The following is a 13,217-nucleotide window of genomic DNA, read 5'->3' as shown; positions in this document are numbered from 1 at the left end:
AGTCAGGCATATTGCCATATGGTATTGTTTTTCCACAATTTCTAGAACAATATTTAAAAAGTGTACAAACACATTATTAATGTACAGTAGTTTTATATTATGGATTATATGTACAATTACTTACATATGTAATACTGCAATTATATTTAAATATGATTTTTTTATTTAGCAGAGAGCATGTTACATTTACGAACAAAAACAATCAAGCTACTATTGTCCAGTTTAGGAACTTGGGAATTCTTTGGTTTGATTGATTGTGCACCACTGTACCAGAAATGCCTTCTGGGATCTCCTTCCTTTCCAAGTCACAGCTTATGCTCTTCACCAGAGATCATAGCTATTCTCATTTATAGGAATAATAAATGTACTATATTGTTCTCCATTTGTTTCAAAACAAATGGAGAACAATATAGTACATTTATTACTATCACTCTTCTGTCCATGTCTTAAAAATACATAATTAGCTTTTTATAATTAGTATTTTATTCTCTGGTATCCCCAAGTATCCCCCCATGTGCATATGTATCTATAACCACAAACACACACACAATTATAAATATATACAATTATATATGTGCAAATATATATTTGTATAAGTATAAATAAACATATAAATATAGACATACAAATATATATCTGAATATAACAGGTACAATATATATACATAGATATGTATATAAATACATATATATGCATATATACGTACCAAAAGATAGAGAGAGACATCTATAGGTGCAAGAGCATAAATGCCAATAGAAAAAGAAACGTCTTTCGGTGTTAAACACATTTACTTGAACTGTGTTTGGAAATGATGAGGCTTTAATTCCATATATATAAATTTAGTAGGGAAGAAGACATGAATAGTTAGAAAAGATTTGAGTACCTACGTTTTTAAAAGCCCCTCAAATTTTGTTGTACAGACCAGTTGATGACTTCTAATCTAGATAATCTCTAAATTTCTTCTAACTTTCAAAGTCAATAAAATAATTTGAGTTTACATTAATTAATAACTACATTACATTTATTCTTAAATATGTATAATAAAATCCTAAATTTAGAGAATTTTATCTGATTATTCAAAACGTAAACAAGCCAAAAATATTTATATGAGATTATAGTAAATTTCTGAATGTTCCTTCCTGTTAGTCTTCCATAAACTGTTTCTTAACTGTTATCACTGTGTCTTCTGAACTTTAACAGTAACATTGGGGTTAGCACATCGTTTTTGTTTCATGTTTCCAGTTCTATCTTATCAAATAGAAACAAGCTCCTTGAGTTTAACCACTATGGTATACACTAATGTTGATTATTAAAGTTCTAGTTAAAACTAAAACATTGTATCACTTTAAATAATAGAAGTTGCCCAGGTTAAGTACTAATTTCAACAAGAATATAAGCAAACTAGTTTATGTTAATAAGAATGTAAAGAATCATTTTATGTAAAATTAGTAATGTATAAATTTAAAAGTGATGGTGTTTGTAATCTTTATAATATATAATAAGTATTCTTCATTTTTGAAGATGGGTTTGTTTTTGAGAGATTTTGTGTCAAATATAATTAAAAATAACATGAAATACAATGGGATTCTTTAATAGAGTTGATTATTTTATGAACTGAAAAATTTACTAATTTTACCTGATTTGGGAAATTTAGAATTCCATTTTGTTTTTTATGGTTGGTAAATATATAGGTAGAGACCAAAATAAAAACTTCAAGAACTTGTCACCAACTTATATGTGATATAAAAAAAAGAATATTACATTCAAAGAGTTTTGCCAAAATTATCACCATTTAGTCTATTAATCTATGAGAACCAAAATTTTAAAACACTAAGGGTAATATATAAACCTGTTTAAACAGTCCATGAATTCCCAATAGGCATTAATATTCGTACAAATAATTAGCTATCATGTTAAAAGAGATACAAAAATTTCACACTTTCTCTAAACATTTCTGCAAAAGAATGCCTTATTTACAGGTACTCAGGCTCTTAATTTCCTCTTGTAGAGTGAGTTCTCAGCTTCATAATTTTATGACTACTTCTCTCCTTTAGGTAATAGGAAAGAGTATATAGTGTCCATTTTCACTTGGTATGTTATTATTTAAAAATTGGCTCAACTTTACTCAGTGTTCATGTAAAATAATTCATTTAACTGAAATTTATATTAAGGAAATGGCTCTTAGCTGTCCAAATTGTCCAGAAGTTTCTTATTTGTATTCTAATAATTGACACAAATTTTACAGTTAAAAGGTCTATCCTATCTCCAGAATACAAGAAGAAAATAATAAGAAATAATGTTAAAATTATAATTTCTATATTGAGATACAGAAAATATAGATAGCTTTGATTTATTTATATTTAAAAATTTATAATATATTATCTAAGTATATAACAATACAGAAATTAAAATGTCTTTTTCTTATTAAAGATAATTCCAACTTAATTTATTTCTCTTTAATTGGGAACAGGTTTTAAAAAAGTCCCAGATAAATTGGCTATTTATTTTAGTTATTGAAATTTACTTAATAAATATATGTAACAAAATTATAGAGTATGAGCATTCCAGAAGTTTAATAATTCCAATTATTTAAAGGTTGTAAATACCTAAAAAAAACTTTAGTTTCTCTCTCTCTCATAGATTTTGTATCGAACAATTTTACATAGACCAATAGTTCTAATATTTTAATTGGGAACATTTAGAAACATGGGTGTGCTATATTGTGTTGTAACTGGAGATTCAGTTAGAGAAATCACGGTCTTTTTCCAAGATTAATTCTGGCAAGCAACACTGGAATAATATATTAAAACCCATGTCATAGAAACAGCACCTCAGAAATGGGAACTGAGGATTCAAGATTGGCAGTCTCCTAGTGCTTAATGTTAAGAACTAGCTTAAAGGCTAGTCATAATGATATTGGAAAAGGAATAATTCTTCCTTCCAACATGTTCTCAGAGTCCAAAAATATAGAGGAGATGGCAAAAAGATTGTTGAAAAATTACAGCTCTAGAAAATTAGGTCACGAGATGAACTTGGAAGCCACCAATAAATAAAAGCCATAAATAATCATATAAATATTTTTGGAAGTCTTTTGACAATTTCTGGATAATGAATATTATTATACTCACTAAGGATATTGTCCTTATACTTTATCCTTTTTAATAATGTTTTTACTCTATTTAGGCTTGTTAATTCCTCATTAAAGATATGGATTCCCTTTTTTTAAAAAATTTACTTTAAGGTCTGAGATACATGTGCAGAACATGCAGGTTCGTTACATAGGTATACATGTGCCACGGTGGTTTGCTGCACCTATCAACTCGTCATCTAGGTTTTAAGCCCTGCATGCATTAGGTATGTGTCTTAATGCTCTCGCTCCCATAGCTCCCCAACCCCCAACAGGCCCGGGTATGTGATGTTGCCCTCCCTGTGTCCATGTGTTCTCACTGTTCAACTTCCACTTATGAGTGAGAACGTGCAGTGTTTGGTTTTCTCTTCCTGTGTTAGTTTGCTGAGAATGATGGCTTCCAGCTACAACGATGTTTCTGCAAAGGACATTAACTCATTCTTTTTTATGTCTGCATAGTATTGATATGGATTCAGTTTTAAAGGTAACAAGCTTCATAAGAAAATCCATGGATAATTTCAATTCAATTAACTAACTCATGCTCTTCCCATTTAATAATTCTTGTTCTTATAACCATAAAGTGCTTGCTCTTAAACAATTCTCATTGCTTCTTTATAAATTGACACTATGCTTACAGTGATGGTACTATGCTAGAACCTCTATAATAAAGCCATTAGAGGTCATAGGTGCTATTCGATGACTTTTTAGTGAGACAATTGAAATTGAAATAATATATTGTCTTATATATTGTTTATGGAAGACCTGCTGCATATTCCAATCAGTAGTATTTACTAATACAGTATATCTGCTTTATTTCACAAATGAATACTTGAGGAGAGAGGAAAAGGTAAAGGAATGAGTAAGTCCAGTGGGCAAATAAGTGGTAAAATGAATTTTCTGTGAAGAGACACATCATGCAAAGTTGTAGAGGTGAGGAACTCTGCCAATGTCCAGTTTTGAGGATTTAAAACAGCCTGATTATTCTGTAATGATAGGATCTCAGCCATTAGATAGATGTGTGTGTGTGTATGTATGTGAAATGTATAGATGTGTGTGTGTGTATGTATCTGAAATGTATCTGTAGTTTGTATGAACGTATCTATAGCATAAAACTCTATAACTTAGCACACACACACTCTGCAAAGCAAGAGAGCTGTGTAGATCACATCAGTAGATCAAAAAAAAAAAAAAAAATAGTTCCCTGAAGAACTCTCAACTTACTCCAGAAAAGGTTACTAAGCATTCCTTACATGGAAGAAATATCATTTTCTTAATGGGGAGGGGCATCTTAAGGATAATATAAAATTAAATAACAGTATTATAGGACATGAGAGTTATTTAAGTAGTGGAGTGGATTTCAGTGTGTGTTCATATTAATAGGAAATTTTCTCTAACTCAAAGGAAAACAGTGTTTCTGAAATTTTTATTTTACTCCAGGGAAAATCAGAATATAAGATCATATAATAAACAAATATATTTTAACAATAACTTCCACCTCCATCTTCTTATAGCTGTTGATCATTGATTTCTGCAATGTTTTTCTGTTTGTGCGCTCAATAACTTTTCTACATCTGGTTTTATACAGGCATTTTCTTGAAATATATATGTACATATTTTTCCTTTCTTATAAAATGGAAAGAAACAAATAGGAAGAAATGAAAGTTTAAATACTGAGCAATAATTTTTCTTTTCATAGACAAACCTAGATACCTGTGTTTGATTTGAAAGTGTTTTATAACCAACATTTCCGTTTAAAATGTTGTAAGTATGGCCGGTTGATTTAAGAAATATTTGATCAGCAAGGGGAAAGTGTTTAGAATTCTATTTAAAATGTACACTTACGGCCTGGCATGGCGACTCATGCCTGTAATCCCAGGACTTTGGAAGACCAAGGGAGGTGGATCATTTGAGCCTAGGAGTTCAAGACTAGCCTTGGCAATATAGACCTCATCTCTACAAATTTTAGCTTTTTTAATTGATTGGGTATACAGCATGCTGCCAGCTGCTTGGGAGGCTGAGGTGGGAGAACAACTTGAGCCCAGGAGGTCCAGATTGCAGTAAGCAGTGGTCACACCACTGCACTCCAGCCTGGATGGCAGAGTAAGACTCTGTCTCAAAAAAAAAAAAATTAAACATAAATTATAAAACAGAAAAACCATAGTTTGTTAGATGTGAAACAGCTTTGAGAGCATGGAAACTGATCTATCATTTAAAAGACTGAGATATGCCCCTCTTTCAATGAATTGACACAATTCAGAATATCTTTTAAGATATAAAAGAGACTTTTTCTGAGAGCACATAACAGAAGCAGGACATTTGGTAATAGTTTAAACTCTGATAATGGTGAAATAGAAAGCAATATTAAGTAGAGAGGCAGTATGGCATACCAGTTAAAATTTGGACCGTGGAGTTATGTGTTTTGAGCTCAGGTTCTCTCAGTTTATTTATATGTGAGCTTGAACATTTTATTTTGCCTGTTTTCACTTTCTATTACAGTATATTTTACACGGGGTTATTGTGTGGTGTATGTATTAATGTAGGTAGATATTCAATAAATATTAGTTGTTTTATTATTATGTACTATTACTACAGCAGCTGTGAAAAATATTGTGAATGAACACATGCTATCTTTCCCTTTTTTAAGCTATACTTGGAAGGAGAGAGGGAGACTAACGATGTGTCATTTCCTGGGAAATATGGTTAACAATGGCTTAATTTTAAAGGAATCAGTACTTCAATAGTGAAATTGAGTTTAAATATTAGCAAATGTCCTTTATGGCCTCCAGCAGACAATCCAGCAAACCAAGCTGCATCTGCAGTGGAGAGAAAAATATAGTGGAATTTGCTCTGCACTCTCAGGTGGGCTTCTAAGAAACTAACTGCTCAAAGACGAGGAAGATGCTCAAGTATTACTAAGGAAAATAAGGAAAGTATAAGTTGAAGTAGGCACTTCATTTTCTTAAATCAAGGGCATAAATTGGATTGCTTTTACGTTTCATTCTGAAACATTAGTAGTGTCTTCCTTGAGTATTACTTTGAAAATAACTCGGAGACTGTGTATATTCTTCAGGATCCATAACTACAGTAAGAATTTAGGAATGAACCATAATTCTAGATAGTCTGAATTAGTTGTAAGCATAAAAATGCCTGGGAACACTCACGGAGTTATCCATATGTTTTGGCAATGACAGATATCAATAAAACCGTTACTTTAATAGACTAGAATATCCGTTACAGGGAGGAAGAAAGATGGTGGCAAGTAGCTTATCAGACAGTTTGTATCAAAGTCAAAGCTTAGGCTCTTTGACTCTATAATCTAGAGTCAAATAATTTAAACATTCCCAAAGATAATATAATTCCCCTGTCAATCTAATTGCTGAAATCATCAGCATGTTTGAAACAAGTCACATGATCTACTAGATTGTGAATTTCTTTACAACAGAATCTATCCTGAGTTTACACGCAAAAAAAAGTACTTGAAATCATTAAAAGTGAATGTTTCTAACAAACAAGATTGTCTAATAGTGAAATATGCTCCCTTTTAGGTGGTGAGTGCTCCTGAGGTATTGTTTAAGAGACTTGATGTCATATATCTTCTGGAATAAAGGGAAATTATTAATATTGTCTATAATAATTAAAAGATGAATAATGTCTATACCATTGAATTTCCAATCTAACTTTAAAATTCAATAATCTCGTGAATGTCATGATTATCCGTCCTAGCCTTATTACATAGGAAATAGACATCTATTAAATAAAAATTAATTCCTCATTCATAAAATTAAAAATAAGATGTAGAATTTACTTCTCAGTAACCCCAAACTAGAAAGTATCTGTGATGAAACACTAAAATAGATTATTCAGGATGAATGGTAAATGATGAGCAATAATGAGCAGTTATAAAGCTGAAAATAATGCATCTAAAAATTAGGCAAATAATTTATGAAATACAGCAAGATTGTTAAGACATAACCTGAAATAGAATATATTTATGTTTTATAGAATATAAATGATGAGCCTCCTGTATGCAATCCACCACATTTGGAAACTCAAATTTATTCCACTGTTAAGAGTCCTTTCATTCAGCTCCACGGTTCAGACAAAGATTCTCCACAGGAACATCTGAGCTATACAATTGTAGGAGGTAAGACGTATAATTTCAAAAATGTTATTTCTCTGCTGTTTTACAAGATACTCATATGAGATATTTTGTAACCATTGGAAATATATTATGAAACATATTTTAAAATAAAAATGTAAGACAATATAAATCACAATACATAATGTAATTTTATTTCCTTTTTATTACCTAATCATTCTCAGGAAATACAAATAATCAATTCACACTTCAGAGACTAGGTGGTGATCCTCCTTCTCTGGCCATCACGCAGAATTTCCAGTATGATGTATTTCAAGGGGTTCAGAGCCCTGTGACTTTCCAGCTACTTATTGAAGTCACTGATGAATTAGGTGGGAATAAGCCTAGTCAGCTGTCAGCCACTACAACAGTCATAATTCATGTCCTTCCCTGGACCACAACACAGCCAACTTCTTCCACAAAAACAACTACAACTACAGTAAGTACTTAGTGATGAAATATAATTCTAAAGTCATCTGAATTAGTCATAAACATAGAAAGTGCCTGGAAAGTCTCACAGGAGTTAACCTTGTGTTTTGGCAATGAAAGACATCAATAAAACAGTTATTTTAATACATTTGGATTCTCCTCATCAATGTAAGGAGAAATTATTGAGGCTGTTAAACACTACTTTTGAAACAAAGTAAACACATCAATGGTAATCATTTTTATGGGCCCTTTCAAGATTTAGTTTAGAAGTCTTAGTAATTCTGTTGAGTCTCATCACAGTGTACTTTGCTCTATTTAAATTAGAACTTATAAAGGTTTTTAATGTAAATAACACCATATTGAGCTCATAAAATATTTAACAAGCTTGTTTTTTTGAAAAATATGCAGTCTGACGGAAAAACAAGATATACACTTTGGCTGAGTCAGTTCAAGCTGCTTTTAAAAAATGCCATAGACTGGGTGGTATAAACAACAGACACATATTTCTCATGGTTCTGGAAGCTGGGAAGTCCAATGTTAAGGTATCAGCACATTTAGTGCTTTTTCTAGTTCATAGATGGCTGTCTTCTCACTATGTTCCCATACAGTGGAAAGAGGGATAGACAACTCTCTGGGGTCTTTTTTATAAGGACTCTAATGTCATTCATGAGGGCCCCACCCTCGTGACCTATTCACCTCAAAAATGTCCCACCTCCTGATACCATCATATTGAGGGGTAAGGATTTCAACATGTTAATTTTGAGGGAACACAAACATTTTGTCCATAACACATTTATTTAAGAAGTTACAGAAAAGTCTTCCCATTGCTTAAGAGTCAAGAAGTTTTGCATTAGTTATACAAAATCACTATAATATAAATTTGAATATTCTTGATCCACGGGGAAAAAAATTGATTGGGGTGGTATAGGACTGGTCATTCTACCAAGTGTCTCAAAGAAGCAAATTAAAATTTTCCCTGTGACACAGTAACAGTAGTCTAGCCTTCCAATTAGTCTAATCATTTTTCAATCCAACTGACACACCACATGATTAAATATAACCAGGCACATGAGAAGATAAGATACTATAACCAACTGAGAAGCAACAGAACCACAAAAAGCAGAAACACAGTAGCTATAAGTAATGGATTATCAAACATAAACTCAATTATTATTAAGTTCATGAAATGTAAACCAAGTATGAAATTTGGTTAGGGTGTTGGAGACTATAAAGGTAATAGAATATGTTAAAATAGTTCAAATATATCTAGAAATTGAAATACAATAACGAATTACAACTTGACAGATGGATTTAATGGCTGGTTAGAAACAGCCAAAGAGACAATTAAGAACGGAAGATATGTCAGAAGAAACTATCTAGAATGAGATATGGAAAGACAAAAATGATGGGAATTACTAAGGGAGAGGAAGGACATAAAAATGAGAAAGAGAAGAGCTGGTTTATTTTAACTTGAGAGATGAGACAGGGAAAGGAAAAGAAGCAGTGTCTAAATATTTTCAAAATTGATTAAAGATAGTAAATTGAAGAAGTCTCATGATTCCCTAGAGGAAAAAATGAAAAGAAATTTATACTTAAACAGAACATGGAAAATCTACATAAAATCCAAATATAATAAGAAATATTAAAATCAGTTGTGAAAAAAAAGAAAGATTTCCTTCAAATGAGTGTTCACAAGACAGCTGGCTTTATGATAAAAATAATGGAAGCTAGAAAAATTGAAATGTTCGAGTAACCAAAAGAAAATAACTCCACCTAGAATTCTATACCCAGCAAAAAATACATTTAGGGTCAAATATATAAGCTTTCAATTTGTCTTTAACTGGATCTCATAGTATTTTTATTCATTCATTCCAAAATATTCTCTATTCCCTTAACTTCTAAAGATATGGAGAATTTTCTAGTTATCTGTTTCAATTTGTAGTATAATTATTTAGGATCAGAGATTATAACCTTCTTGACTTCAGTCAACTGAAATAGATGGGGAATTGCTTTACAGTCTGATATATGATCCAGTTTTGTAAATGTTCATGTGGTCATATGATGTTTATCAAAATAAAACTACAAGGCAATAGTAAAAGGATGACAGTTTCAAGAAATTATACTGGGCAACTGATATGCATATAGACGGAGTAGAAACAATCCCCTATAAATCAAGTCTAAATGCATTATAGACATAAAATGGCAATAATAAATAAAATAACTATACTTTAGAAAGAATTTAAGAGACTACCTTATTAACTTTGTAATAGGGAAAGATTTCATAAATAAAACAAAACTAGAATAAGAAAAAAATTGAGAAAATTGAATACTTTAGAATTAGGAACTTCTTATAGATGAAAGGATAGGATGTCTAACTTTTGGATTAAAATAAGTTGGGATGGAGAGAAGTAAGAAAGAAAAAAGATTAAATAAAACAGTATACATTGACAATTATTGGTATTGTATGATGGGTACCTGGTGGATTATTGTAATATTTTTATACTTTTGTGTATGTGTTAAGTATCATATAAAGTAGCTGTAAAATAATGGAAAGGAAAATAATCTGAGATGCCCATGAATTTTGCTAAACTATTAGTATTTAACATGGCAAAGTGCTCCTCAAATTACCCTCACAGATAAAATACTCTCACTTATTTAGCGCTTCATTAAAACTTTGTTATCTGCTTTAGAGCTTTTAGTCATATATTTTATATAAACTCTATAATTTATTATTTAAATCATGAATATTCTCCTGGTCATCAGCAAATTGCTTCTGAGTCCCTCTCCCCACTCCATGGCATATGACAATAGAACTTTCTTTCATATTCCACAAATATATATTAAAATTGTTTGATAAGTCAGGTAAATATTGCCTAAGACTAAGTTATATTGTCAGTGATATTGCAAGGTATTATGGTAGAATTTCAAACAGTTAAAAAGTGTTGTTTTTCATTTCTGGCTCAACATGAAACTCACCTCTTTAATTCTGAGTCAATTTTCTCTGCTAAAATCTTGCTTCTTTGGGAGAGATCATATTTAGCCTGTATCATCAAAGAAAAAAAAGCTCCTAATTTATGTTAACACATGGCTTTCCACCATTCAGTTTCCCAATTAGTAAAGCAAAATCTAGCAAAGCAGAAGACATTGTAATAAAACGTAACAGACAAATTTTGCAGCAAGGTGGGAAAGGATTTTAAAATTTGTAGTTGAGCTAAGGGGTATTCTAATCTATGTACTTCCTTTGGTAATCTACATTAGGCTTGCTAAAAGAGGCAAACCAATTAATACTGTCCTCAAATGATTACCAACCTGTGACTTATGAATTTATTGCCACAGACTGTAGCAAATGGTCCATCTTTTCTCCATAACCAGTATCAGCTTTTATATTTATATGTGTACTAATGTAATACACACATCTCTGCAGGGAGACATATGTGCAAAACGTGTAACCAAACCAGAAGTAACCTTCGAAATTCTGTGTTTCAACTAATTCATTGTGTAAGAAGGGAAAATGATATGCAGATAGGTTGTCACTTACATTTGCTTGAGAGTGAGTAAATATACAAACACACCTGTATATTTTATAATAGCCTTTAAAAAACTAATATTTCTAAACATTTGTTAAATGCAGCACTGACTAGCCATTATTTATATTTGGGTATGTGTATTAGTCTGTTTTCATGCTGCTGATAAAGACATACCGCAGACTGGGAAGAAAAAGAGGTTTAATGGACTTACAGTTCCGCGTGGCTGTGGAGGTCTCAGAATCATGGCAGGAGGTGAAAGGCACTTCTTACGTGTGGGCAGCAAAAGCGGAAGCCCCTGATAAACCCATCAGATATCGTGAGAATTATTCACTATCACAAGAATAGCACAGGAAAGACCAGGCCCCATGATTCAATTATCTCCCCCTGGGCTCCTCCCACAACAAGTGGGAATTCTGGGAGATACAATTCAAGTTGAGATTTGGGTGGCAACAGAGCCAAACCATATAATTCTGCCCCTGGACCCACCAAATCTCATCTTTTCACATTTCAAAACCAATCATGCCTTCCCAACTGTCCCCTAAAGTCTTAGCTCATTTCAGCATTAATCCAAAATTCCATAGTCCAAAGTCTCATCTGAGACAAAGCAAGTCCCTTTCAGCCTATGAGCCTGTAAAATCAAAAGCAAGCTAGTTACTTCCTAGATATAATGGGGGTATAGGTACTGGGTAAATACAGCCATTCCACATGGGAGAAATTGGCCAAAACAAAGGGGTTACAAGGCCCATCCAAGTCCGAAATCCAGTGGGGCAGTCAATTTTTTTTTTTGGAGGGGGGACAGAGTCTCGTTCTGTCACCCAGGCTGGAGTGCAGTGACGCGATCCCAGCTCACTGCAAGCTCCGCCTCCTGGGTTCATGCCATTCTCCTGCCTCAGCCTCCCGAGTAGCTTGGACTACAGGCGCCCACCACCACGCCCCCGCTAATTGTTTGTATTTTTAGTAGAGACGGGGTTTCACCGTGTTAGCCAGAGTGGTCTCCATCTCCTGACCTCATGATCCGCCTGCCTCGGCCTCCCAAAGTACTGGGATTACAGGCGTGAGCCACTGCGCCCGGCCTTGGGGCAGTCAAATTTTAAAGCTCCAAAATGATCTCTTTTGACTCCAGGTCTCACGTCCAAGTCACACTGATCCAAGAGGTGGGTTCTCATGGTCTTTGGCAGCTCCACCCCTGTGATTTTGCTGGGTACAGCCTCCCTCCTGGCTGTTTTCACGGGCTGGTATTGAGTGTCTGTGCCTTTTCCAGGTGCACAGTGCAAGTTGTCTGTGGATCTAACATTCTGGGGTCTGGAGGATGGTGGCCCTCTTCTCACAGCTCCACTAGGCAGTGCCCCAGCAGAGACTCTGTGTGGGGGCTCTGACTCCACATTTTCCTTCTGCACTGCCTTAGCAGAGGTTCTCCGTGAGGGCCCTGCCACTGCAGCAAACTTTTGCCTAGGCATCCAGGCATTTCCATACATTTTCTGAAATCTAGGCAAAGGCTCTCAAATCTCGATTTTTGACTTCTGTGTACCTGCAGGCTCAACAACAGGTGAAAGCTGCCAAGGCTTGGGGCTTCCACCCACGGAAGCCACAGTCCGAGCTCTATATTGACCCCTTTCTGCCACGGCTGCAGCAGCTGGGACACAGGGCACCGGATCCCTAGGCTGCACACAGCACAGGATCCCTGGGCACAGCCCACAAAACCACGTTTTCTTCCTGGGCCTCCTGGCCTGTGATGGGAGGGGCTGCCGTGAATGTCTCCAACAAGGCCTGGAGCTTTTTTCCCCCTTGGTCTTGGAGGTTAACATTAGGCTCCTTGCTACTTATGCAAATTTCTGTAGCCAGCTTGAATCTCTCCCCAGAAAATGGGATTTTCTTTTCCATGGCATAGTCAGGCTGCAAATTTTCCAAACTTTTATGCTCTGCTTCCCTTATAAAACTGAATGCCTTTAACAGTACCTAAGTCACCCCTTGGATGCGTTTCTGCTTAGAAATTTCT

The 13,217-nt window shown here is 33.9% G+C and overlaps 1 long non-coding RNA gene across 2 annotated transcripts in view; it reads left to right on the top strand.

Moving 5' to 3' along the window:
* Positions 1-13,217, top strand: part of LOC126951247 (uncharacterized) — a 65,798-nt gene that overhangs the window by 40,206 nt on the left and 12,375 nt on the right. The window contains exons 1-3 of one of the 2 annotated variants that reach the window (XR_007724402.1): positions 6,371-6,675; positions 7,130-7,271; positions 7,451-7,704. This is a non-coding gene — a long non-coding RNA (uncharacterized LOC126951247). Of the gene's footprint in view, positions 1-6,370; positions 6,676-7,129; positions 7,272-7,450; positions 7,705-13,217 lie in introns of those variants that run through there. The other variant, XR_007724403.1, reaches the window with a different exon arrangement.

Source organism: Macaca thibetana, chromosome 3 (genome assembly GCF_024542745.1).
Source record: "Macaca thibetana thibetana isolate TM-01 chromosome 3, ASM2454274v1, whole genome shotgun sequence".
NCBI classification, from domain to species: Eukaryota; Metazoa; Chordata; class Mammalia; order Primates; family Cercopithecidae; genus Macaca; species Macaca thibetana.
This window is presented reverse-complemented; position numbering and strand designations above follow the sequence as displayed.